This window comes from Lichenostomus cassidix, chromosome 3 (assembly GCF_008360975.1).
Source record: "Lichenostomus cassidix isolate B80296 chromosome 3, HeHo_3.0, whole genome shotgun sequence".
Taxonomy (NCBI): domain Eukaryota; kingdom Metazoa; phylum Chordata; class Aves; order Passeriformes; family Meliphagidae; genus Lichenostomus; species Lichenostomus cassidix.
The window spans coordinates 27286480-27313068 of record NC_139483.1 but is presented as its reverse complement, the minus strand read 5'-3'; the positions used below and the strand labels follow the sequence as shown (position 1 = coordinate 27313068).

The 26589-nt window shown below is 44.5% G+C and overlaps 1 long non-coding RNA gene and 1 other non-coding gene across 2 annotated transcripts; one reads left to right on the top strand and one right to left on the bottom strand.

The window, feature by feature from the left end:
* Positions 1 to 933: 933 nt before the first annotated feature.
* On the bottom strand, positions 934 to 25050 carry LOC146439336 (uncharacterized). Its single transcript, XR_014851241.1, has 3 exons — positions 24842 to 25050; positions 5625 to 5728; positions 934 to 1649 (listed from the first exon to the last, which is right to left on the bottom strand). It is a non-coding gene; the product is annotated as an uncharacterized LOC146439336 (long non-coding RNA).
* TRNASTOP-UCA (transfer RNA opal suppressor (anticodon UCA)) lies at positions 1292 to 1378 on the top strand. The gene has a single exon. It is a non-coding gene; the product is annotated as a tRNA-Sec (tRNA).
* Positions 25051 to 26589: the final 1539 nt, after the last annotated feature.

Sequence of the window (26589 nt, the reverse complement as noted above, 5' to 3'; positions counted from 1 at the left end):
ACTCCTACAAACCAAGGAAACAGAGGAAAATTTCTGCCCTGCATTAGTGGGCACAGAGGCAGCTCTCAAGCCATCTCCTTCTGATAAGAGTCCTGCTTCTGGGTTGGGGTGCCTTTAAAAAACACATTCAAGTTGCTAAAAAAGCTGCTCATTACAAACAGTAAGGCCCCAAATATGCTCATGTCTGTGCTGGGGAATCAGCGGGCCAAGTCATACCTGAACTGATTCAGCTCCAAGGGGGTGAGCCATGACTTGGAGCCATTCACTGAAAGCAAAGCTGTGCCCAGCAGCATTCCTGGGTGTGAGTGGGAACGGCACTACCCCACCATATACTTTTTGCTTTCTTTTGCTGACATCTACAAAACTGCTCCCAGCTTCAGGCTATGGCTCTGGTTCTGTTCTGCACCACTTTTACTGTGATGCTGCTCCACCAAGGACCAGTTCTGAGGCTAAGCTTCCCCAGGGCGAGCAAGAGGGGGAATGAGCCTACGGGGTTTTTTGTTGCTTACACAAAAAAGAATTATCTAATTAAAAATCACTGGAAACCACATGCATTTGCAGAAATGGCTCTGCTTCAGAGGAATCTCTCGAGGCAAATAAGTGAGTAATTCTTCAAGGGTTTATGAAAATAGCCTTTACAGTTACACTCGCTGGAATAAAATTACAAGTGTTTTCAATCCCCATACTTCGGGGCATAAGTTGATCCTCAGCTGGGGGCCAGGGAGGAATTTCCTCCCAGAGGATATTATTGTTCTGAGATGTATCTCATGGGAGATTCACATCCTCCAGATTATCTGGCATTAGCCACTGGACGAAAAAAAAAAAAAAAGAAAAGAAAAAATACTGCCGAGACCAAGACGGTGCCCTGGTCTCCTAGCATCACAGCTCGGGGCCGGGCCGCCCCCGCTGTTGCACAAGCTGCCCCGTGTCCGGTGTTGTAAGGGACCCCGGAGCTCCGGGAAGGGCGCGGGGCGCGCCGCTCCTTCTGGGAAGCGCCGTGACTCAGCCGCCGTCCCGCGCCCTGCCGCCGCGCTGCCGCCCCGCCCCGCCCCTGCCCGGACAGCCAATCACCGCTCCGATATTTGCATAGCGCCCGGGGGCTTCTGGGATGGCGGCGGGGGCAACTCCAGCCGCCTCTCCCGCCAGCGCCGCGCTCTCTGCTCCGTGCCGGCGGTGCTCCCGCTGGGAAAGGGCGGAGGAGCTATTCCTAGGGCACAACGTTCCTCGCCCTTACCTGAAAGAGAAACAGATCTGGGAATTTATATACAGTGTTAAGCGTGCCCGGGAAGTTGCCCGGATGACCCTCAGTGGTCTGGGGTGCAGGCTTCAAACCTGTAGCTGTCTAGCGACAGAGTGGTTCAATTCCACCTTTCGGGCGAGGTCAGCGTTCCTGCGGTGCCGCTACGCTTTTGTTCCTGGAGAGGGTCGGCAATGCCAAGCCCGATGATCCCCAGGGGCAAAAGCCAGCGCCCGCCGCGCTCTCCCGAAGTGTCACCACACAAAGAGCACATTTCTCTTTCTCTTCTTCCACCTTATTCCCACGGCCTGGACCGCTGAAATGGCACTGTGCCAGGCACAGCTGAAGGACAATTTAGCTTTTAATTAGAATTTTCTGCTTAGCAGATCTTTGTTAAACGGTGTCACATGTCCTACAAGAACAGAAGAGAAGTAAATAACAGAAGTCACTCTCTAGATTTGCTCCATATTGATGATAACCCATCTCCCACCCACGCTGCAACAAAGATGCTTCACTTCAGCAGTAAGCACGGGTGCTAATAATGTCACCCAGCCCCACGAAAAATAAAGGTTAGCGTCAAGCTAGAAAACATATTCTTCAAGCAGAAGGCGTTTATTTTGTGATACCCTGTTGCAACAACTCCAGTCAATGATTTGTGGAGCCTTTACATAGGATGAGACCTCAACCACCCCTACCACAGGGGACAGCGAGGATTGGAAGGGCATTTTCATATTATTTCCTGGCCCCACAATCAGGAAGGGTGATTCTGCCTGGTGAATTACAGAATACTAAGTGAATTATCAGATCTCCAGTGTTGCTGGCTGCTTTCTGAGGGGTGCAGTGCCATCCGGAGTTAAGTAGGTAAGCACACCTGAGAATCTAAGCCGGAATGACTGTGCTTCCTTTACACGGAATGAGTCACTCCAGCTGAGGACCTGGGAGGAGAAGGGAAGGGCATTGGGAGCCCTGAGACCATTCCTGATGGCTGCTATTGCTCCAGGCCTGCAAACCCCTGAGGTGGCTGGAGAGGAGCAGTCTTGGTGCCAGCAAGGCATGTCGCCCCAGGAATACACTGTCCTGTTACGGGAAATCTAGGGGGAAAAGCCCCTCTGAAGCTCCCACAGTGCGTGCCAACTTCTCCATGGCCTTGCAGATGTGCGTGCACAGCTGGGAGCGCCCCGAGTCCCAGATGGCCATCTCTGTGCTCTACGCCGCTCTGCCTGCCAGCCAGCCTGCTCTGCCCATAATGAACTTTCTATGTGGAATTTCTCTGCGGCCTCAGAAATTGGTATCTGCGCTGCAGTTTGGCTGGGAGGGGGGGTTGTTTTGGGGACGAGGGGGGGAGTTGGAAAGGCCTTTGCCCAGTAGTGGGCAGCGGAGAATGTTAGTGCTCTATGTCAGTTACCAAGCAGAACATAATACAGCTCTTTCATGTGGTGTTTATAACTGAACATGCTGGTTTGTGTCAGCCTGATTTTTTCTTCCTTCCAAGAAGTAGTTTTGGATTAAATTATGACAATTACATTCTTATATTCACACACACACTCCCCTGCCAGCCCCCACCCTTGCCCTGCATGCACACAAACACAAATGGGAATTTTGTGCTCTGAGCGCGATTTGAACTATACAGCCTGGGATCTGTGCCTGGCATTGAGTTTACTTTTTTTTCCTCCAGAACAAAAGGGCCACATCTACTCTGCACTCTTTCATTGCCTTAGGAAAAGTAGGATGGTCAGATTGCTAGTATGGGTGATTTGTCCCTCATGGAGCTGATAGGTATGAGACTTTCAGACACGAGAGAGGAGGCTGAGAAGCCTTGCCTGGGGAGGCTGTGGTAAGCAGCGCAGGGACCTAGCTTTGTGAAATTGCCTGTGAATCCCTGCTCTGAGCTGCTTACACAACCCCAGTCTGGCTCCTGTACCTGAGTAGTGCCTCATCTGGTGGGTAATGCAGGCACACACAGCAGGAAGTCATCCTGCTGTCTTTTTGGGCTGTGGCCTGCAGGACTGCACCTCTAGCACGTGGCTGAACACAGGGTGTTCATTAGGGTAAGAGACATGGCAAGGCTGCTCTTGCAGCCTTTAGCTGACAAAGTAGGTGGGACAAGGCCTTAGGAAACAGGGCACCCTATATTTCAGTGCTGTTTTTCAAACATTGTTTGGATGAGAACACCAGTGTGGAGGCCCGAGTAGATGATCCGTCCGTAGGAGGGACATTTTGTACAATGCCATCCATGTCTTGTCTGAGTCAGCTTTGTTTGGAGTCACTATTAGTCAGGCAAAGCTTCCAGTGTTTGAACCTGAATGTCACTTTCCTCCCTGACAAAGGGCCAAATTAAGGGGAGCCAGAGGCCTCACCACTGGTTAGAAGACAATCCAGGGGTTACTCAGAGCCAAAATGCACGAGAGCCTGGCTCCTTAGTCAAACGTAATCTGCCTCCTGTTGTTTTCCCCATGGAGTCACAGCACGGTGAGGAGGATGTGCTGGTGACAGATGGCTGACGCGACTTGCTAAGCATATGGGTGACTGGGCTGTGACTCAGCAAGTGTTTGGTTACAAGAGACTGGGAGCATGTGCTTTTGCACTGGTAAGAGTGGTCCTAGCTGGATCTCCTCCTGGAAGGATCAGGCATGGGCTGTCATGTGAAGCCTGGGACTTCTGTCTTCCATGGGAGGAAAGCAGGCACACGTGGCCTATTAGAACAGAAAGTCAGGCTCCTAAATTACTGTTTACATTTGCAATGGATAATGTCTGAGTGTGTACAAATATATGACCTGCCAGTGGTGCTTAGATGTCCTACTGGCCTTCAGAAAGGAAACATCATGGCCTAGAAAAATTACCATCTTGCTTGGAGGGAGTAGGACTCAGAAAACTGTTGCAGTTGGGTCACTAGAGGGGGACAAAGACCTAGCCTGGTATGCATCCATCTACCACTTTCCCCAACTGCAGCTGTGGGAGACACCTTGGAGAGGCAGCAGCAGAGACGGCCCTGGTCTTCCTCAGGTTTGAAGGTGCCCAACTGCAGAGACAGTTTTCTGGAGGTTGAGCTTGCAGGTGGCGACCAGCAATGCTTTGTGAAAACGAAGCTTTTCCTTTTTCCCCAGAAGCATGATGGCACATATACGTGCATGAGTAAGTTAGCAGCCTTTATGTTGGCTCTTCCAGCATTTCTGCCTACCTAGAGCCAGTTGGTCCATAGATGGCATGGGCTTTCAAAGGCTAAATTCCAGGCATGGCAAACCACAAGACAATGTCGCCTGGATGGAGGACGAGGACAGTCATGTAAGGTTACAGGCACATGCCATTTTTCTCCTTTCTCCTCTTTTCTGAATGGAGGACAGCTGAATTCTCAGGTCTGGACAGGTGCCAGGTGTTGTTGTCTCTATGAGTTAAAGACGTCATGGAAATGTTGGAGGACTTGAACAGAGTGTACCTGTGGGCATCCCACATGTGCACCGTGAGCCCAAGTGACCATGGCAAACAACAGGGCAATGCTTGCAACTGACATATTGACCTGAAATGCTTAAAAGCAACTCCACATTCTGTCCTGGGGAAATGGAGACCGTAATGACTCACGCGAATGGATCGTGATACGCAGCCCTCAGCCCAGCCAGGCTATGTGTGGAACCAAGACACTCCCATTTTCTCCCCTCCAGCATACTTCCCTGACCAAATCCAGGACTGAGCCACTTGGCTCCGACTGGAGCTGGTCAGAACATGTTTTTTCTTTTCTTCTCTTTTCCCCTCCTTCATCCTTTGGAAAATGTTGACATTTCAGCAAAGGGCTGAAAACCCAAACCCTGAATATTTTCCATTGGAAAACGCTGGGGGAAAGGGAGAGGAATAATCCCCAAACTGCCAACAATCAAATCTCTTTCGCTTTTAAGGCTTTTGGGTTTATGCAAGGGAGGCACATTTGGAGGTCACTGAACATTTTTATGAAAATATCTGTTCTCTCAAAACTAAATTTTTCACCAGAAAATGTTCCAACTGGCATAATTTTCATTGGTGATGTTTTGGACACTCTCTACATCTAATTTTGGAAAGGACCTTAAGAAAATTTAATTCATTTTATTGGAATATAAGGCACAAATGACACTCCCACAGCACAATTGATACTGAGAATTTGCATTCTCAGTATCATGAGACTATAACCTGATATTCTTTCTTTGTCAGGAGTGCTGTTCTCAAGCAAGTTTGGAAACTGGTCTCTGGAGACACCACACTCCCAGAGCTCCAGCTGACTTGCCTCAGACCTCAGAGCACATTAGTGAAGGGAACCTACATTTCACAAGGTCACATCAAAGGCTGCAAAGGAAGCAATATGCACTGAGAGGGGTGTTACCTGTAACTATCCCTTGAGTAATTGATAGCATAGAACACTTACAAAGCACTTTGTTCTGATGTCTTCAGCTGATTTACATTTCTGTCTGAATTGTAATGTAGACCTGAAACATGTTTGATCTTAGTTTTGCATATTATTCTGCTTTCCTGTAAGTTAAAAATAAAAAAGGGACAATGTTAGCATAACAGAACACATATATTTGTAGGAGATGAATTATGCCCTAAAACTTTCACTAAATGTGGCTAATAGCAGGTTAGAGTTTATAAAAGGAAAGATCTTAAAATGGGCATACACTGGTCATAAATAAATTGAGGCTGCAGACTTGCAGAAACTTTCAAAACAACAGCAGAGTGAAATTCAGAACAACCTCCAAAGAAAAGCAATGGGAAGAAAAAGCTCAACTGTTTGAAGACAGATCTTTATCAGTTGTGGGATATCATGAAAGCAAAGGAATAGATTTGATCACACAGTGAACTCTTTTAATTTGTTGTGCCCCTTACCCCATTCTTTTCCACGCTGAAGCTTCCCAGTTAGTATTTACATTCTCTCTGGTATGATTTAGCAATTGCACTGGTGCACATCATTCTGATTTAGTACAGCTCCCTGTCTCCTGTCACTCCCAGGTTTTTCTGAACTAACCACCTGTGTTTGAATTCACTCAGAACCAAAGAATTGATTTTGATTTCACCAAATCCCTGGGTTTTATTCTTTTCAGTTTAGAAACATCTGATTGTAATTGTTAAAGCTTATAAAGCAGTGGGTTTAGAAAGATAATTACGCAAAATCTCAGTTTTAGACTTCACCTTTGTTCATTGGGGACAACTAAATTGCATGTTGATAAAAGGAACAGGCACTAAAAGTCTCTGGTAACTTAGTGGCAAGAAACACAGAGCTCCCAAGGACCTGCACTGGTGCTGTGCATCTTTTGTCATAATTTTTAAAGATAAGTAAGCAATTTTTCACTTATGGAACCTTAGTATTGAATTAATAAAGTCAAATGATCAAGAGTTTTATCCCCTGACATTAGAAACATAACCACATGCAAGAAGCCATGGCAGAAACCTGAGGAAATGCCATCTGGAGCTACAGAGCTGTAACCAGCCATTGGAAAGCCATACGCACATAGCTGAGATGGAGCTATGAGCTGTCCTTGCTCCCATCAGTACTGCAGGGGCAGATGCAGAAACAAGGAGATCCCAAGTAAGAAGATAAAGAGTCAAATGAATCACCCTGTCACTGTGTGAAATGTAACAACTGGGAGAGCAAACAGACTAAGCCAGGGCTTATAAGTGTTAACATTCACAGAAACATGTTCCACAAATTCAGCTTTCAGAGAAACATTGGATTCTAGCTTCCTTCTGGTAATTTAAAGAGGCAACAATCTGTTCATATGACCTTCAGATCGGGCTGGTACAGGGACTGAATCCTACAATAAAAACTGTAGAATGGCCCATTGGGGCAGAACCATGGTCCTCCCCACCCAGCACTCTCCTCCCAACTAGGGCAAGGTCCACACACAGACCCAGACATTTCCCTCTCCCTTCTGCTTTCTCAGCATTCATCTTTGCTGGGATTGGGATGTTAGATTACACATTTTGCTGGTTCCTTTTGGAGTCATTTTATGGACCTGCCGCCTGCAAATCTGTCTAATCCCATTTTGAGCCCACTGATGCTGTCTGCCTCTGCAACCTTCTGGGCCAGCAACTTCCAGAAGTTCTCTACCTAATGCAATGCAATTTCTTTAATCTGTTTTAAACTCATCTCCTACTGGTTTCACTGAGTGCTCCCTGTTCTGCTGTTGGTAGATTTGGTTGCTAACGGCTCTGCATTCATCTCAGCCACCCTGATTTAGTGAATCCAGTCCTTAGCCACCAGAAAAATAGGGAAGCATTGCAAAACTGGGTTGCTCAGCTCACTTTGGTCCCTGACAATTGCTGACCTGCCCAGAGTGGTTTTGCGCCTGGAGCACTCTGGCTGTTACCAAACTCAGGGGAGAAAAATGATGGCAAAGCAAAGGGAGTGCAACTTCCTCGCAGGGCTGTGCTCCCCCCGCAGCTGCTCACCGGTGACGCAATGGGTCCCTTTTGCGGTTAAGAGCTGGATGCTGATGGCCCCGTCCTCCTCCTGGGGCTCTGCAGTTCCGGGCCCAGCAGGGGGCTGCAAAGCAGCAAGCAGGATTTCGGGGAGGCTAGGCTGGCAGCCCTGGCGGGGGTGTCCGGGGCATCTTCCAAAGTGGCTTTAATTAATGAGCACATGTGCAGCGAGGAGAGTTACAGCATCCCACTCAAATTGTTGACTTGGAGCCGCTTCTGGAGACAGCCGTATTCTGCTCATTAGGAAAGAGCTTTTTTGCAATGCCCTTGGATTGGACAGCTCTTGGATTGCACCACGAGATCAAGTCCACGTACGGGCTGCCTGCCTTTCGGCTGCCAGCTCCAAGAGGGTTGTTTTTCTTGTCTTCTCATTCTCAAGGAGTGCTCAGCCAGATGGCCTGTTTTCGAATGCACTGTGCGTTGGTTGGATGTGTGTTTGGAGAGTCTGCCAGCTTCATGAGAAGGAAGAAAGAGCAAAAGAAAGGGAAAAAAGCACCATTTGGTATCTATCTCTGGGACCCAGCCAGAGTTGAGGCTCTGTTTGAAGAAGGGGGGAGTCTTAAGAAGGAAACTCTAGACAAAATTGAAAGCTGGAAAAACTTTCAAGCTTGACAGACTGGGAGACTGAAGTTCTGTACAACATCCATCCACTACCTGGCTCCATTGCAAACGTGTAGCAGACTTCCTCAGAAACAACAGTAAGAGCAAGCACAAGCACTGAGTGTCTGTCTCTCTGCTCTCCCAGCATACCTCACCTGTGGGCTGGGATGCAGAGATGACCCAGACAGCTGCCCACCAAGGCTGCGTGAGGCTGCCTGTGGTTTTTGGGATTTTGCTCTCTAGTTCACCAAAAACAGAAATTACAGCATGCAGCTTGGACCCATCAGCTCAGGAAGAGGAGCTGCAATGGAGTAGTATGAAATAGCGATCACCACAGCATAACTCTTGAAGAAGTTATCCTTAATTAGTACATTAAATCAGGCCAATGTCATTTTCTTGCACCCCCTGATGTTCATTTCCCAGAAACACCTTCTATTGATTTGGTGCAGCAAATAAATACCGGCCAAACCAGAGCAACGGCTTTTTCCAGCACTCATTGGCAAATAATTTGAACCTGACAAGAAAAATCTGTTGTTGAAGGAAAGGGGGAAGTTTTGAAGTTTGGGTGGATTGCGCTTGGCTTTGTTTTCTTAACTAGATGTCATGTTGTGGTAACCACATATTGTTCCAAGCAGCAGGAGGAGGTCTTGTTGAGCAGAGCCCAAGGAAGCCACATTTGTAGCCATCCCCCCTGGCTGACACGCCACTGTGTCTTACTAGCAGACTTGTCTGCTCGCGTACTGAAACCATGGCACAAAGAACATGGCTGCAGGAGCACTTGTCTGTGCAGGTGGGTGTGGTAACTGCAAACCCCACTTCTCCACTGATTGCACCAAATTGTTTTCACTGAAGTGATCAGAGTTCACATGTCCTGGGTGGACAGTGTGTCCCTGGCAACACTGGCTGAGCTCTGTGTTGCAGATACTCTGCAGACAGCCAGGGCAGAAGGGGCTCTTCTCACTCCTGCTGTGGGACACATCCTGGGCCAAGTCTGCTGGTGTCTACAGCATGTCAAAGCCCCTGTGGCTTTTCAGGAGTTCCTGGCTGTCACTACTCCAGGTCCAAGAGGTACACAACATTGACTTCACAGCAGTCGCGAGGGCAGCATTTGCAGACCCCACCATGGAAGGAGCAGGACATTTCCCTACACACAGGGAAACATCCTCAGCTGTTGGCAAAACGCCTCTGACCTAGGGGTGCAGATGCCATCTTGGAAGGGAAGGAGGTTTTGCTGGTTCAAGATACTGATTAAATCACACAAATACATTCTTGCACATGTAGGAAGGCTGTACAAAGAGACTGCCTCCCTTCCTACTCCAACAGGACCCAGTTTTGGTAAATAACCCTGGCATAAAAAAGCAGGCTGCAGTACCTACATTCACAGTCAAGATCATTACAAGAGAATGGATTTTCTGTGTGCCAGAAAAGAAGGTGCGAAAGTCTAACAGTAAATTCAAACATGCTCTCCAGGGCTTTAGAGGGCTCATTACACCACTCAGGCAATTGCCTGATTGTCACCAACTGCTGTGTCATGGAGCTGGTAAAGGAAGGATTTCTGTCTTTAATTGCACAGAAAATTCAGGGGTCTAGGAGTCACAGGATTGAGCTTCGCCACAATTAGGCTAGTTAGGCTAGTTACTGCACCTCTTGGTAAATGGAAATAATGATTGCCACAACATTCACATGAGTACTGTTGGGAGAAGGTAGCTCCCAAACAAAGGTCCTCAGTGCACTTTTGGTGGGAGATCAGCCAGGAAAAACATCCAGCCATCCGCTCACCCAAGCTGCACTGGCTGTGTCAGACACAAACACCAGCCTCTGCATCTTTCACATATGGTAATTTTCCCCTGCTTTACTTCATTGCTCTAGTGCTGCCTGACTTGTGGACATGTGCATTCCAGCATACTGCCCAACATGGCACAAGTTGACAGGCCAGTCTGAAAAAACAATTCTCTGTAAGTTATCTGGCCTAAGGAAACTTCACATACCTAACATTGCCCAAGGAGGGGAAGCTAGAAGTGTTGCCCAGACATGGGATTTTGGAAATTTGTCTACTGTAAAGAGAAGTGAGGCCTGCCTTTTGGCACCAGTCCTGGCTGTTCTGCCACCAGTCTTTGTGTATAACTTTTTAGCCACTCAGTACCTTGATGGGAGATGCCAACACAGGTTCAGAAAGTCTCCTCTTCATCTAGGGATAGGTCAGTACACACCTCAGCATGGCATGAGTAATATTGCACTGTCCATTATGACCAAGAGTCTTGAGTGTGGCTGCACTGCATTCAGCAGCACCCACTGAGGTAGTGAAGAGGATGGCTCCAGTTTTACATCAGAGCAGCTCATTTAGGCAATATCCTCCTTCAATAGCTCAAGGTTTTCACAGGGAGTGAACTCCCCAACCCAGCTGAGAACTGGCCATGGCTCCCCTTCCGCCGTGCATGGCCTCCCTCTGCGCCCAGAAGCTCTCAGAGCATATTCTTAACTTCATTAAGAAAATCATGTTTCTAGCAAGAAGAGATGATGATGCCCACACACAGCTTCCATTTCCCAGCTGTGGGGGAAACCTCCTTGTGCTACTACTCCAAACAACAGGAGGTGAGATGACAGGCACAGGACAGAGCTGAATATCAGTAGCAAGGGTGTGATGATTGAAGCTGGGGATCTGGTTTAAGTTTAAAGCCTAGATATACACAGAGTGAACAGTGCTTGAGATCCATGCTGCTTATGTTGACAAGCCTACAGAAGCCAGGCATGGAGTCAGTCCTGTTCTCAGAGAGTGTCTCACTCACATCCATTCTCTCAGTCCATGAGCTTCCCATGGTTTTATTGGTGGTCCATATCTTCTGTAGACCATATGTTTGATATTACTAGGGAATGCAGAGGTTAAAAAGTTTAGAACTTATTTTGAAATTATGGGAAGGAAAAGCTTTAGAGAATGACTTACAGTTAGAAGGTAGCTCATCACTCAAATGCAGAGACTCATTTGACTCATAGTTGGAGTAGGATATAAGAATAAGTATGGTTGCTTTAAAAATTCCCAGTCAAAGGTAAAATGGAAAACCATAAAGTGGAAAACAACAGAGCACATGTTTAAGAAGTTGAATTCTAAGAAACAAATTCAATTCACTAGCATACTGACTGACTTTGAAACTATGACGACACAGTAGTTTACAAGCGTGTTTTCTAAAAGGGCCTCCACATGCACACACATAAAGGTAAATATAATATATGCAGCTATTATTCATATGTGATTTCTTGGCAGGCATTTTATCATGACTTTAGTAAGGCTTGAGGCTGTCTACCACAACATTCTTGTATTCAAGTTTGGATGTTATGGTCTGGGTGGGTGGACTAACAGACAGCAAGAAACTGGTTCAGATGGTCAGACATGAAGGGGAGCAAATATATGTCATGCCCTACCTGGAGGCTGGTAACAAGTTGGGTACTGTAGGGGTCTGTCCTGGAGCCTGTCCTGTTTAAACATCTTTGTTTAAAGTTTGGATGGATGAGACGATGGAGTGCTTGGTCATCAGGTTTGGAGACAACATCAAAGTGTTAGAGGGCAGTTGATATGCTTGAGTGCAGGGCTTCCATTCAAAGGGCCTTGGAGAGGCTGGAGGAATGGGCTGAGGAACCTTACCAAATTCAATAAGGATAAATGCAAAATTCTGCACTTGGGAAGGAAGAGCTCCTGCAGCAATACAGGCTAGGATTGATGAGGAGAGGAGCAGGTCTCCAAAAAGTGATCTGGATATCCAGGCAGAGAGCAAGCTGGGTGTGAGCCAGGAATGTGCCCTGGCAGCAAAGAAAGCTAAAGGTGTGACAGATGTGTTTATCCAGCTTCCCTAGGTACTCAGACGGCACTGGAGTACCAAACCCAGTTTTGGATCTCCAGTGCAAGAAAAATATGGACACATTGGAGCAAGTTAAGCAGACACCACCAAGAGGTTTGAGGGCAAGAGCCCTTTGAGGAGATGCTGAAGGAACTGGGCTTGTTAGGCCTTAGAAAAGATGGCTTTGCAGGAGACAACCAACAGCCTGGCAGCTCCTACAAGGAATTTATCAAGAAGATGGAGCCAGCCTTTTCCCCATAGGGTGTGGTGCTAGGACAAGAAACAATGGACCTTAACTAAAATGGAAGATGTTTAGGCTGGCTTTAAGGAAAGGCATTTTCATCATGAGGATAGCCAAATATTGCCTAAAGAAGCTGCGCAGCCACCATCCTTGAAGGTTTTCAGTACCCAACTGTCGAAAGTCCTGAGGAACTATCCTCATCCTTTATTTGACATTCTCCTTTGAACCAGAGGTTAATCTAAAGACCTCCCAAAGTCCCTACCAACCTGAGCAATTCCGTATTTGTAAGGTTTTGTAAGGTATTTGGGAGCCTGAGCATTATCCACTTAGGGAGCAGACACAATAATACTATGTGAGCTGATTGGCCAATCACTCTGTAAGCAGAAACTACTCAAACAAAAGTCACAGAATTTGCAAAAAGCTTTGTTTGCATAAAACAATTGATTGAAAATTTTGGACTAACAAGTAGTTGAGAAAAAGTCTGTCTGTGTGTTCTTCACAGCTTGAGAAGAAATGCAATTTCAGTGAATTTATGACCCAGTTGAACACTTAATGCCCAGTAACCAGTTAGTAGATTGAAAACTCTGTTTTCACTTTGAGGGCTGTCTTCTATATATGAAAAAGAATGAGAATGCCAAATACCAAAGCAGCTAGAAATATTTCTTAGATTATTAATATGGCATATTCCAACAGAAAACTCAGATTGCTTCACTGCTGTTAATTAATTAAGACTAGAAACACTTATGCCAGGAAGTTTGATACCATCACGCCTTTTTACAGATGGGGGAAAACAAGATCTAACATTCATTCAGGGCTACTCAGTGAATGAGGGGCAGAACCAGAAATAAAACCTGGGAATCCTGGCTCCTCTCCTCTTCTAATCACTAAACAAAGCTTCTTTCCTGTAAAATTCCATCTAAGCTCTTCATAGAATAATTAGAGCCAATTTATTTCTTCACTCGTTAACAATGAAATCTGACAGGCTTTGTACTCAGGATGCTGAAGCTCAGTTAGGGGAGCAAGGCTCTTCTCCATGAAGGGAGGCCTGGAATGTCAGTCTTTAGGTGGCTTAGCAGGGGCATGGTTCCAGCTGCCAGGTAATTGAACTCCTGCCCAAATCCCTGTGACAAAGCTTTAGGGAAGAACTGGAATGTAAATGGGATCTACCATACATGTCAGGGAAGGATTTAGACAGAGAGCTGCTGGTTTTGCAATGATAAAACTTTGCCCTCAGTGACACTTAAAAAGTATGAAAGAACATTTACCTGCCTTGCTATTAGGTAGGTTTCTCTTTTCCTTTGGTTTCATTTGCCTATTTTTCAAGTGAACAAACTGAAGAAGCTCTGAGACACAGAGAGATTCACGGCAGTACTTCAAATGTGCCCTTCAATCCTATCTTTCTCAGTTCCATCAGACCTGAAGGACACAAAGTTCCTCAGTGCTTACAGCGTGCTTGCAGTTCACTAGCAGTGACTTGCGCTACCTTGAGATATGTTGTAAGGTCATGAGTCATGGACTTCTCCACCTCCCCTACCCAGGGCAACTGGCTCACTATCCTCTCTGTCATCACTCCCAAGGTTTCCTCAGAGGTCAAGAAACTGAGACACGAACAGCTACAGAAGTGCTGACCATCCAATATTTTGAAACTCGGAAGGTTGATCAGCACCTCTTAGCCACAGGCCACTACATTTGAAGCTGGAGCATCCCATAATAGGGGGTACATTTAAACATGTGCCCTACTTGCTCAGTATCACATGAAGGAGGCTCTGGTAGAGGAGGGCAGGCTCAAGATTTCCACATTAAAAAGCCTGTGCTTTTGCTGCTTTGATGTATTTTCCTTCTGCACAGCAAAACAAGAAAGACTTTTCACAGAGCTTCGCAGGAAATTCTGCAGGCCCTGTGCCTTGCTCTCTTCAGCTTTTGGCTGTTAGAATGCTTTTTGCAGAGTAGAGTTGAGGACACTGATCATAAGGTCCAGAGACCAGAAGAGCTGAGGGAGGGGCCATATTTTATAAGAAACCTTTGTGGAGTGTGGAAACTTATCTTCCCTATTTCTTCATCTGCCCCATCTCTCCCAAGGCTCCAAGCTCAGGTCCAGTAGGTCGCATGTTTGAATTGACTTTGATCATCTGGAAATACTTTGCTATTTGCAGTCCCCTTGTTCCAAGCTTCATTTGTGGCTACCTGTGGTTAACAAATCACTTCTCCTTTGGCCCCAGATGTCTGCTATGGCCCTTCCCTTTCTCTCTTGGGCATTTTCAGTCACCAGGACAGTGTGCATCACCTCCTGCAGTGGAAAACATTGACAGGAAAGCCCATTGTCTTAACATGGGGGGACAAATCACCCAGGCTCCCTTGGCCCAGCATTATCTTGGTGACCTATGAAGCAGAAGTTCATATACACCTTTTCCTACAGGGATGATAAGGTTCCAGCCAAGGTCTGGGGAATGAGAGAAGGGTGAAAACAGGGAACAGAGAGAACAAAAGAACAGAGAAGAACACTTATGTCTGTCAGAACAAAACTAAAAAGTCTGGGAAACAAAGGAGGTTGGCTTTGGCTTTGGCTTTGGCTCAAGATCAAAGCCTGGAGATGGCTGTGGCTTTCTGATCTTCTAGCTGAAAGTAGCAGAGGTTTATTTCTTACAATACTGATGGCACTGAGAGCTGCTTACAAGGGTCCAAAACCTCAGAAAGAGAGACACAAGGATGTGAGCTTTCCCATCACCTGATTTTGATTTGAAGGAGAAGCGGTTGGTGGAATTTGAGTGTCATGTAGCAGGGAAAAGAGTTTAGGCTGTAGGACCTCAATGGCTTCAAGGAGACCATAAGCAAACATCATCACAACTCCTATCTGTTTGAAACAGGGTCAGGAGAGGCAGCAGGAAAGGGAAGGGGCTATTTCATCACCAAGCCATGTGTTCAGCGGAAACATGAGCTGGCAAGAAAGGAGAGTTCAGCTGAAGCCTAGACCATGAAATTGAACAAGTGGCTTTCTAATGAAAAGCTAAAGGGGAAATTCCACTGTCTGTTTCATTGCAGCAAATGATGGCAAGCCAAGGAGAAGAGAACCAGGTCAATTTGAAATTAAGAGGGACTTGGTACTCTGCCAAGCTAAACTTTGTGTCTTCATTACAATAGACACAGTTTTCTTGTGGGCATCTACCTTCTTCAAATGTGAATGAGAATGGCTGAGGACAGTCTGAAGAGAGCACAGCCTTCTACAGTGTTGAAACTTTGCCCAGAAGTCACACCAGCCTTCTGTTCATACACAAATAACCCTTACCATGGAGCCTGGTAATTAGGACCAATCACTGGGACTGAGAGGTTAGAAAGCACTAACTAGATACACCAACTAGCATCAGTTGAAGCAGACATTTGAGCATCTTGGGGTGACACACATCTCCTCCTTTCAGGAGGTCCACAGTTGATGTATAATAGTATCTCTCAGAATTTCTTGCATACCAAAAGATTCTGGCTGGAAACAAGGAAAAGAGCTGAGCTAATCCAAGAGGAGCTGTTTTTTATGTCCTTTTCCATCCTGAGATGTGAACATTTTTACATGTTAGCATGTTGGTATCCCACTGGCACAGAGGCTTGTCCAGAAGAAGGACAAGCAACACATGAAAATGCCTTCCATGGCCAGTGCAGCTGTGGAAGAAGAGACTTCTGCAGCTGTCCACTTTAACAACCCACAAATATAACCAATACCTTCCAGTAGGAAGGTTACTGTAAATTCACCAGGCAAATATTATTCAACCTTCTGAATAACAGCTTGATTAATGAAAAGGTTATTTGTGAATAACTCCAGAAAGATGAGAACACATTGGAAAAAGTACAGAGAAGAGATGCTGGGTTGATTAAGAAACCAGAAAGCATGCCTTACAGTGAAAGACTCCAGAAGCTCAATCTGTTCAGAGATCATGTGAAGGGTTGACTTGATCACAGTCCCTCACTGCTGACATATAACCAGAAGTCTGATAACTGAAACTGGATGAATTCTGACTAGAAAAAAAAAAAGAGATTCTAGAAATGAGAGTAATAAATCAGTTTACATAAGGCTTCTATTAGATTTTTCCACGCATTAGCAATACTAAAAAAAAAAGATCCACTGAAAGTTACTCTTGTATTTCCAAGAAAAAGCAATTCAGTAAGATACTGCAGCCTGTGATATGCAGGAGCTCAGACTAATGATGTCACTGGCCCCTTCCTACTTTGCAATCTCTAAACCAATGAGCAAGTTACTCAAAACTGACCACAGAATTGTAGGTAGACTCATTGCATCATTTAGGTTGGAAGAGACCTCAGAAAATGTGAGCTGCTGAACAGACAGATACACCATTTGTCAATGTTATTCAGCAGGCTCTAATTATGATGTTTGCAATGACTGAGGAGATCAATGGAAAGATCCTAGTGACAACATCAACCTGAGTAAAGCACTATCTTCAAGACACATCTTCACTCCCTTTGTTCTTCAAGGAGAAAAATCCTCTTTGCAGATGCCTTTTGCCCCTTACCATACCTGTCTTTCCCTGCCTTCCACCAGTGAAACAGACTTAGCATTAACTCAGGCAGGATTTGTGAGGTTTAACTCACTAATGATTGCAAAGTGCTTCAGAAGCCTCATCTGGGAGGTTCAGTCTATTCCTGTGTGATCCCACTCACTTATTCTCTTAGACAAATGGGGGCAGGCACTTGCCTCCTTGTATCTGGCAGCTACTGCAAAAACAGTTTCAAAAATAGATTTGGGCAAAAAATTAAAAGTGTCCTGACTTTAAAGGCTAGAACAAGGATTAGAAAAGACTGCTTGATCTGGTAATTCACAGGGAGATGGAAAGTTCCTTCAGTCATGACTGAGTATCATTTGTTGAATAGTCACTGCCTGAAACATTCCCAGTTCCACATAGCTAAAAAAAAAACTTAAAATGCTGCTCTTCTTGTGACCAAATGTGAAGTCACTCTTTGGATCATGGGATAATGTCATAAGGGTTTGGTCTGACTCATTTGAAGAGAGAAGATTTTAGAATCAGTGAACAAGGCAGTTCAGCATGTCAGTTCAGTCTCCACCCTGTCAGTGGATTTTACATTTAAAATCATAACAAAAGCTGCTAGAAGGGAAACAGGCCCACTGCTCAGCTGCCTTTCTTTGTGTATCTACTTGAAACCCATCTTGCAGAGAGCTCTTAGCCTCTAGACTAAACACTGCTTGGAGATGAAATAAATATGAATGAACAATGGTTAGGACACTCAAGTCAGCTGGTAGTGTGGTAATGTGGTTGTACTGGAAGAGAAGAGGGAGTGGTGAAGAGACAGAAGTTCATGTGTGTGCATTCCTTTGACAGGGGTTTGCTTTGCTGAAGTATAATCACTTCTCTCCCTTGCAAAGACCACCAACTTTTTTACACATGGGAAGATAAAACTGTCATTATCTCAGAGCTGCCAAGAGGTTCAAACAGGGAAATGTAATTTTCTTTACCTCTGAGATGCCAAGAAAGACACAGAAAATGAACCTCATGAGACTACACCAGAGGACTGCCTGATATAAGGCACTGAACTGGAAGACCTAAACCTCAGTTCTCATGCCAGCCTACTGCTAATTGTAAAGATATGATTTCACCTGCTCTCTGGATTGGCACATTACCTTAGTTGACTACAGCAGCAGACGGGACTTTAAATATCTAAGGTTGGATTGTATTAGGTTAAGACCTCAGCCCAATCCCTTTATGCTTTGTTTTAGCTAAAACGTCCTCCACAGAACTCATTGAAATCAGTGGGAAACCTCTCAAGGATGCCAGTGAGCTCAGCAGAAAGCCATGCAGCGGAAGATCCAAGCCTTGGTGGTTATGGTTTTGTTTTGGGAGTTTTACTCTAAATTTTCAAAGCAGTTCAGCTGCTGGTACCAAACCATTGCCAGGACTGTTTCATTCTTCCTAGTTAGGAATGGGTGACATTTCATGTGGGAAAGCCAGCAGCTGGGGAGATGTGGCATTCCCCAGTGACAACTCTGAACCATGCATATGGGGCAATCACAAATGTTTCCAGTACCCAGGGGCTGGAATCCTGGGTGCAAATGCAGTTGAAGATGGTTTCTATATTTGTGCTGTACCACTGTCTTGTATTTCTGGACAGCCACAGTCACACTGGAAAATTATTAACTTTTTCTTGAGAATCCCAGCCACTCAAACCTAATTTCTGTTGATCAGTCAGTGAGTTACAGGCTCTTTCTGGAACAGAGACAACCTCACAAGAAGCAATGGTGATGAACACAGCAGAGCAGGCAGCTACTCCCCTCCTCCCTGTTAACCTGAGACTGCAGCATAGTTATGGAAGGTTACACACCCCGAGCATCCTGGACCACACTGCCAATAGCAAGTTGTTCCCTTTCTTGAGAAAAAAGTCAGAATCAAGCAAACGCCCTCTGCTCTTTGTTGTATTTTACACTATTTGACCTTTCTGCTCAGCAGTTCTAAGAATGAGAAAGTAAAGCCAAGACTGGCAACTGGTAGATCTCCTGGAAGGGTAAAGGATAAATTTTATCTGATTGAATGAACCCATGAAGCCTAAAGCAATTCGGTCTCTCTAAATCTTGGGATTTTACTGCGAGGGGTATGGCCACATGTGAAATAATGTAGTTGGGAGACACAAATGCCTCCTAAGCTTCTAAGTTTACACCCAAGCATTTATAGCAGCTGGAGATGTGAGATACAATTGTGGCTGAAGAATGGGCTAGGACTCTTGTCAAGGTACCAGTTAGTCACTGGTCTCAGTGTGCTGCTCTCTCAAGACAATGCTGTGCTGGGTTCTGACCTCACATAAAAAGAATGAAAAAGAAACCACCAAAGAACCCTACAGGGGATATTTTCCATAGGCAGAACTAGAAAAAAAAATGTCCTTTTTTGGATGAAAGTCTGAAATCTTCAGACTTTTCCATGTAAATTACTTGATTATTTTTAATGTGAAAAAAACCCCAACCCAGTGAAAAATGTTTACCCTTTTCCTGATCTTTCCTTTCTCCTCTTGCACTTTTCTCCTATGCCATTATTGAAAAGCTGATGAGAGCAAAACAGACAATAATTCTGAAGAGAATTAAATGCTCTTCAAGTGAAGATTTTTGAACAAAGGGCTATGAGCACTTCCACTTCTGGATATTTCACATGTTGAGCTCCCCTCTCCATAATTTCTGTGTTCTTCAGGGAAAGCCATTTGCCCCTGGGGTTAAGTGCTTCAATTATTAATCCAGGTATATAATCAGGCCTGAATGCAGTCACTATGTGAAGCATGACTGCTCTATCTTATGACTGGGAATATTCACAGAAAGTGTAGGGAAGATGTGGCCTCTTCATGTTCCTGTGTAACTCGACTCCAAATGAAATTCCCTAAATGTGAGTTGAATAGCACGAGACCTCCTGTGTGATGGGTAAGTTAGTACAGAGGGGTTTTAATCTTCCCACTTTCCAATTATTGCTTCAAGAAAAATACTCAGTTGTAAAATGTCTGGAATGGATGCTGAGCTACATATGGAAGTGAACTCTTTGCCAATGTCAGATGCTTCCATAACATGCATGTCACTATGCCTTTCTCAGTTGGTGAGCAGTAGTTTGCAAAGTCTGGGTGAGCATGGAGTGGTTTTACCAGACTTGAGTGAGATGCTATGTAAAAGCAGTCGTATGGTGTTTGAGGTTTGTCTTTGTAACTGGCTCCAGCAATCAAATACACCTCCTCCCAAGCTGTTGTTTCCTACTCTGTACATAAATCTTCCATCTACTTAGCTTGAATTTTGAGTTTTGCTATGAAAGACCTTCTAGATATGAGATATGATTGCCTAGAGAAGGCAGGCAGATAATCTTGGTTGTAGAGTTATATTTTTCAGTCTTAGCTTTCTGGGTTTGCCCTTTAAAGATATGACAGTTGTATATAAGTGGAAGTAATTTAGCCCTGGAGGGGTGAAATTCTTTTTTAAGCACTTCATGTAATCTTAGTTTGTTATTGCAAAAAGATCTCTAACCAGGAGCAACTGGGTCCAATCTGATGCTGAATTAAAAATAACAAGAAATCCTGGGGCAGTCCTCTGCAGTGCCAGAGTGGTTGCCAGATGCAGTTGGCGTCAGATGTATGTCTAAGCCAAGTACACTTGCCTGTATTTCACCCATAGGTATTGCAGGCTGGAGGGGTGTCCTGCTGGCTGTCCTGCAAGTAGAGGCTCACCAAGGCCATCATATTGATGCAGAGGGTTCAGGGAGGTGCCACCCCACAACACTGGCATTTGTTCAGAGTAGAGGACAGTTCCTGCCTAAAAGAGGCAAAAGGCAGCAACTGGCAGCAGAGGAGTGCAATGATTGCCTCTGGTTGTTCAGCAGCTCAGAAAACTCTTGGAATTGATTTGGCTCGGCAGACACTTTGAAAACAAATTTAATCCCATTCCAGTAAATTCTTCTGCTTTACTGCTACAATGAAATGCCCTGACCACAATTCTACATGCAAGCACAAGGTCACTACAGACAGTACTGGATTATGTGAAGTCTTCAATGACAGCAACAGGATTTCAAAATGATGCAAGAGTATTTTTGTGCTGAGGAAGAGGTGAGATCTTCAGTTACTCAGAGCTAGGTCATCAGAAGTTAATGCAGGGCAGGGCTGGGAATATCAGTCCACCAGCCCTATCCCAGTATGGACTGGGTCATGTGAGCAAGCAGAATATTTGGACAGGAATTTATCTAAGGTCAGATGGTATGGGCCATGTCTTCATCATATTTACATATCTGATTTTTAAGCAATTATGCCCCTTGGTCACAGACTGAGGTTAGACTAGATAGCAAAGCAGCCTTAAAGACCTGGGCTAGAGTTATGGGATCAGTTACTTTTATGGAGCACCACCTAGTCTCTTACTGATCTACACAGCTGGGAAGAGCAGTTTTCCAGTAATGACGAGGTTAGAATCTATGCTGTGAGAGTTGGGGAAAAAGGAAGGTAAACATTTTTTTCTGGTTCCTTTGGTTAGGATAACTTTTGGAGAAAACATGTGATTTGGTCTAGCTTTGTTTTGTGGGCAGTTTAAAAACATCTTGCTCTATATAATGATGTGGGGAAATAGCTTGTTCTTTGTCAGACAAGGAATATTTCCTGACAGATAACTTGAGCTACCTTTAAATCATATGATCTAGCAGTTTGACACCTCTGAAGAATATAACACGGGCTAAAAGGTGACTGAAGTGTACATTTATCTTTACTGCTCAACAAAACCCTTGTGACAGGCCACCTGTGAATATTGTTACAGTCTTTATCTTCTTAACCTAGTGGAGTACCTCCCCTCCACGAGGAGGGAGATTATTTCTTTATATTTGGGGATGTAACAGGGCAAGGCCAGATGGTCAGTGCTTATGAAATAGAAAGAGGAAAGACAGTCTCTTTGCAAAGATTGTGCAAAGGTCAAAGAACACACATTGTGCGTCATAAAGGCTTTCAAACTGCTTGTATATTTTTAAGTAAAATGGGTCTAGGGAGACTACAGCAGAAGAAAAGAGTTTAGGGAACTAGCCAGAGACAGTTATGCAAGAGCCTAAGACTTCAAACAGATTTCTACATACATTCCTGCTGAACCTCATTTCTAGTACTTGTTCCTTTATGATGATTCCTATGTTTTTAAGTATTCATCCCAGGTCTCGCTTGAGTGTGAGCTAAGCAGACAGAAATGAATGGAACACTGCCCTGCTTAACTCTGTTTTTCTGCTATCCCATCAGGTGTAAACGAGTGACTGGCTTCAGAAGCACAAACGCATGGAAAAAAGAGCAATGATGCATTCAGTGTGTGCAGCTATCTCAGCCCAAAGTTCATAAATCAAACATCCATCAAACCACAAGACACTGCAATTTTATGTCCCTCTCCTTCTTCCCAGCTCTCTGTCCTTCACAAAATCCACCAATATTCCTACTTGAAATTCCTCAGAGACACACTATTATCAGACACAGACAGACAGATAGACAGACAGACATCAGTTAGTGAGGTACAGCTCATAAGTCACTAAGGAGTCTGCTGGGATAAGGGAGGGAACTGCTGTGGGTGTATTGTTCCAGTCCCATCATTTCCCAAAACACTGAATGAAATAATAACTTGTTTATAATAATGCATGACATCACAACAATGCTACATAGCTGCACTTGAGAAACAACTTTGAACCCTGTGACCTTTCTTCAAGTGAGAAAGTCTTTAGGGAGGCCACGGGATGCAGAAAGCTGTATCCTTCTTCTGGTTCTCTAGATTCACTTGTACACTTGAACCACCTGTTTTCTTTTCCCTTACAGCTGAGCACTCTGGCTTAAAGCTAAAAATATCCCCTTGCCAAGGAGTGATGTGAGTGATACACCAATTCATTCCAAAGTAGACTTTTGACATAAAATGAACCAAGTCCAGGCACTTGATCCATTTTCCTCCCATAAGCTACAGGAGGAAAAAAATTCATTTCCTATCTGTGTCACACCATGTTCCCATTACATAATTATCCTCTCCTTTTGCCTCTATCTACCCTGCTTAAAAGTATCGGGTCTTGCAGGCTCACAGCTTTGATTTTGATACACTCTTTCTTTTCTCTAATACCACAGCTAAGTCCTTTGTGTTACACAGCAAACAATTGCACCTTCCTTTGAAGGTGGACTAGGTACACAGCCTGATTGAATTCAGTGTTTCTAAGCAATAGAGAGCATCTGTTGACCAGTTAACCTCTTGTATTTTCTTCTTTTTTAGTGCAGTAAAAGTGAAAGTAATGCAAAATTTAGAAGGGAAAGGGAAAAAAAGCACCAAAACAAATGAGAAGCAATCCTGCTCTCCTGAGAGAGGGTCTACTTTAGAGATGTCATCTAATGCACCTCCTATCTTGTCTTTCCCCTAGGCAGCTTCTTCCAAAGAAAGAAATAATATTGTCAGCATCAGTGTGGGTATCTTATGTCTGGGGGACTAATCACTTCCAGGACTGAGCCCTGATGACTTAAACTGCTCTGTGTACAAAACTCCATGCATGGAAGGCAAAAACATTGTTTTGTTGCCCCAAAAAGGGAAAAAAGGTTTCAAGCCTTGCTAAAAACAACCTCTGATCAGCTGTACACATCTAGACACTGTTGTCTTTGGTTTCCCAGATGGTCCCAGCTGTTGGCATAAGCATTGACAATGACATTCATTTCTTTTGCACACAAGTCCCATGCAAGCCCAATTTTTCAGCTGCCTGCTGAGGGGAAGTGAAATTCACACAGAGAAAAGCTGTCCTTGAGGCCCACTGGATCCCAAAGCTTGTGGAAAAAATGGGGAGGATTAGTTGTAGGATCACTTCCGGCTACTATCTAATTTTATCTGTGTGTCACTGATACCGAACGTCATTCTTTTTTATTATGAGAACCCCTCGACAAACAGGGCTAAAAATAAAAAGCAAGAGCTCGGAGCTGGCACAAACTGTGCTACATGGACTCCAATTTGTATAGCAGGAACTATAATCACTCTGAGACGTGCCCAAGCCCTCGGGCATCCCACGGGATTTCAGTCACTTGTTTACAAGGTGTTTTGATTTGCAGCTGTTTGACTACTGTGGCATTTCAAGAGGGGGTGGTTTGAAAGGATGTTGTTAGTTTGGATGCCGGGATTGGGAAATGGGTATTGAAAAATCACACAAGAAATAGGCGAGTGCTGTCTTTGTTCTTCCCCCCTTAAATATGAATGACATCAGTGCTGGGGAAAGGAGCTCCATAACAGATGAATGCTCTGGAAGGAATAAGCAGGGTACAGGTAAATCCCCAAAACCAGAGCTGTGCCCTAACCATGCCAGAGTGCTCCACGTCTGATCTAGGGGGATTAACTTCTGGATGTAAGAAGAGAACCGTCCAAGCCCATTGCTTTTCCACCTTTTCTTACAAGAATACCAGCAAATAAATTGATACTGTGCCATGGACACACCTAAGAAGTAGGCTAAAGGCCACAACCAGCTCACTTCAAACAGACCAGCAGCTGAAATGGATTTAGTCACTGGCTCAAAGTGATTTACCACTTCAGATGGCTCTTTCCATAATTCCTGCTCTCCTGACCTGAACAGTTCCTCTTTCAGAGCTGCATTAAGCTAATGCACACTTTCTTCTGGGCCCTATTGGGATAATGGATTCAGATATGCAGAAAGAATGTAAAAATCCATCTGTTATCTGGGATGAGTGATTTGCACAATAGTGTCCATGAGTGTTTGTTTAACACTGTGGACAGCAGAACACTGCTAAGTGGTAACATGCTGAGAAAGGGAAAGCAAGAAAGGAGGAGAAAGTAGCCTGACTGTTTAATAACCACGTCCACCAATCTATCTACATTTTTTTGGCTTAGTTAGCTGTTTGCCTGGATTTTGTAGGAAACCAGGAAGGACACGTGGAGCTTCTCCCTGGCTTTAGAGCTATTCTCTTGTTTCCAGCATTGGATTTTTTATGCATTAATTACAGTAACTCACGTAGAAAATCTAGTGCCAAAAGGATGTTTACCTTGCAAACATTTCATCTGCTGTCCCTCTCTCCCCTTCTGTGACTTTTTCGGGTGATGACTGACTGGAGGCGCCATGTGCAACTGAAGAAGCATCACCCTCGCCAACCTCAGACACAGCCCTTTGCCTGCTCAGCGTGTGCCAGAAACCTGACTGCACTTTCTTGGCAGGGAGCAGCCATCTCCTCACTTCCTGGAGGTGAAAAAGGGCTCAGCCTAGAATATAAAGCATAAAAAGGGAAAGAATCAGTTAGATTATACCATGACAAATTGTTGTTTTTCTAGCGAGATAAAAACTCACCCTATGTTTGATTCTGAGTGACATTGATCAGTTTGGCATCAGCAACTTCTCTGCTGGAGTCATGAGTGACTTCTCTTTAAGCAAGTACCAGAATTAACTAAGCTGGCATTACAGTTCATCACACTCCTTGCTTTCTTTAGGCAAAGTTGAAGGAAAAATCTGCATTTGCACTGCACATGCCATGGAAGATCTCAAAGAACATGACTTATCCTAGCCCACACGGTAAAGCTGCATCAGAGCCAGGGTCAGAAATTCTCACTCTCTCTCCTTTCCTTCAGCCAGGACAACTTTTCCACAAGGTCAGCTATGACTGTTGCTATCAGGGGCATGTGACACTGTCAACACCTTGCCACACATACCAGTTTCAGACTCCCTGGGTTTTACCCATAGCTATTGAAAACTGCCTACAGAAGAGGCTGCTAAAAAGAAAGTTGAAGACTGTCGAAGTCTATTCTAATCCACAGTGTCTATATTTATGCAGCCCTTGTCACAGCAGAGCAGAGAAAATGTCACTGGAACAGTTTTCTTTTTGCCAACAGGCAAGAGGTTTAAAAAGAGGCAGTAACCTCTATTTGATGATGTGTTTCTACAAATGTTTAACTTGCTATTTCATTTAGAAATCATCTTTAATGTTGATTTATATTCCTGGCAGTGAAGTCAGGAGGCTGGCAATCCCATTCCTTTTCAGTCTGTGCTCTGACTGAGGCAATAATGCAGATCAAAGAGAAGGAGTCTTACAGCACTCACATTTTATCATCCTGAATGTTTTCAAGTTCTCACTCTGATATTCATGGGCAGATTATGTAACTACTAGATTTATTCTTCTGAAGGCTACATAGTAAAGACTGAAATGTTTTATCATTAAGAGGAAGTATTTGGAAATAATTGAACTGAATCAAGGAACAACATATCAAGTAAACACTTGACATAAGCAGCAATGCTTTCCTGGAGATGTTGTTTTGCTCCAGTCTTTTATAGGGTCAGTAATTTATTTTCATGCCATAGAATACAAAATTAACTGCATGTTATTATACATTCTAAGTCTTGTTTTTCATCTAAATATGTCAAGCTTACATTTTTATTGCCTTAGTAATTGCTAAATATTCAAGGACTTGAATTCCATCAGTAACTGTTTACCTAAATGATGGAAGCAGAGTAAGCCACAGACCTTCTGTGAGTTTTTTAGAGGATAAAAACTTAGAATTTGCTAACAGGTCAGAGGAATAGGAAGACTTGCCTTGATGCCTGCCTTGAGCCTCCCTGCCCATGGCTTTTGCACAGCATACCATGAACACTGATAGGTTTAGTTGCCTAATGACTTAGGGACTTTGACACCACAGCAGCATCCCCTTTTTTATAAAAAAGGGAACAAAGGCAGGCAGAGGTTAGCAGATTATAGAATCCATCAGAGTTGAAAGAAACCTTTAGCTAGTCCATCAGACCAGCACT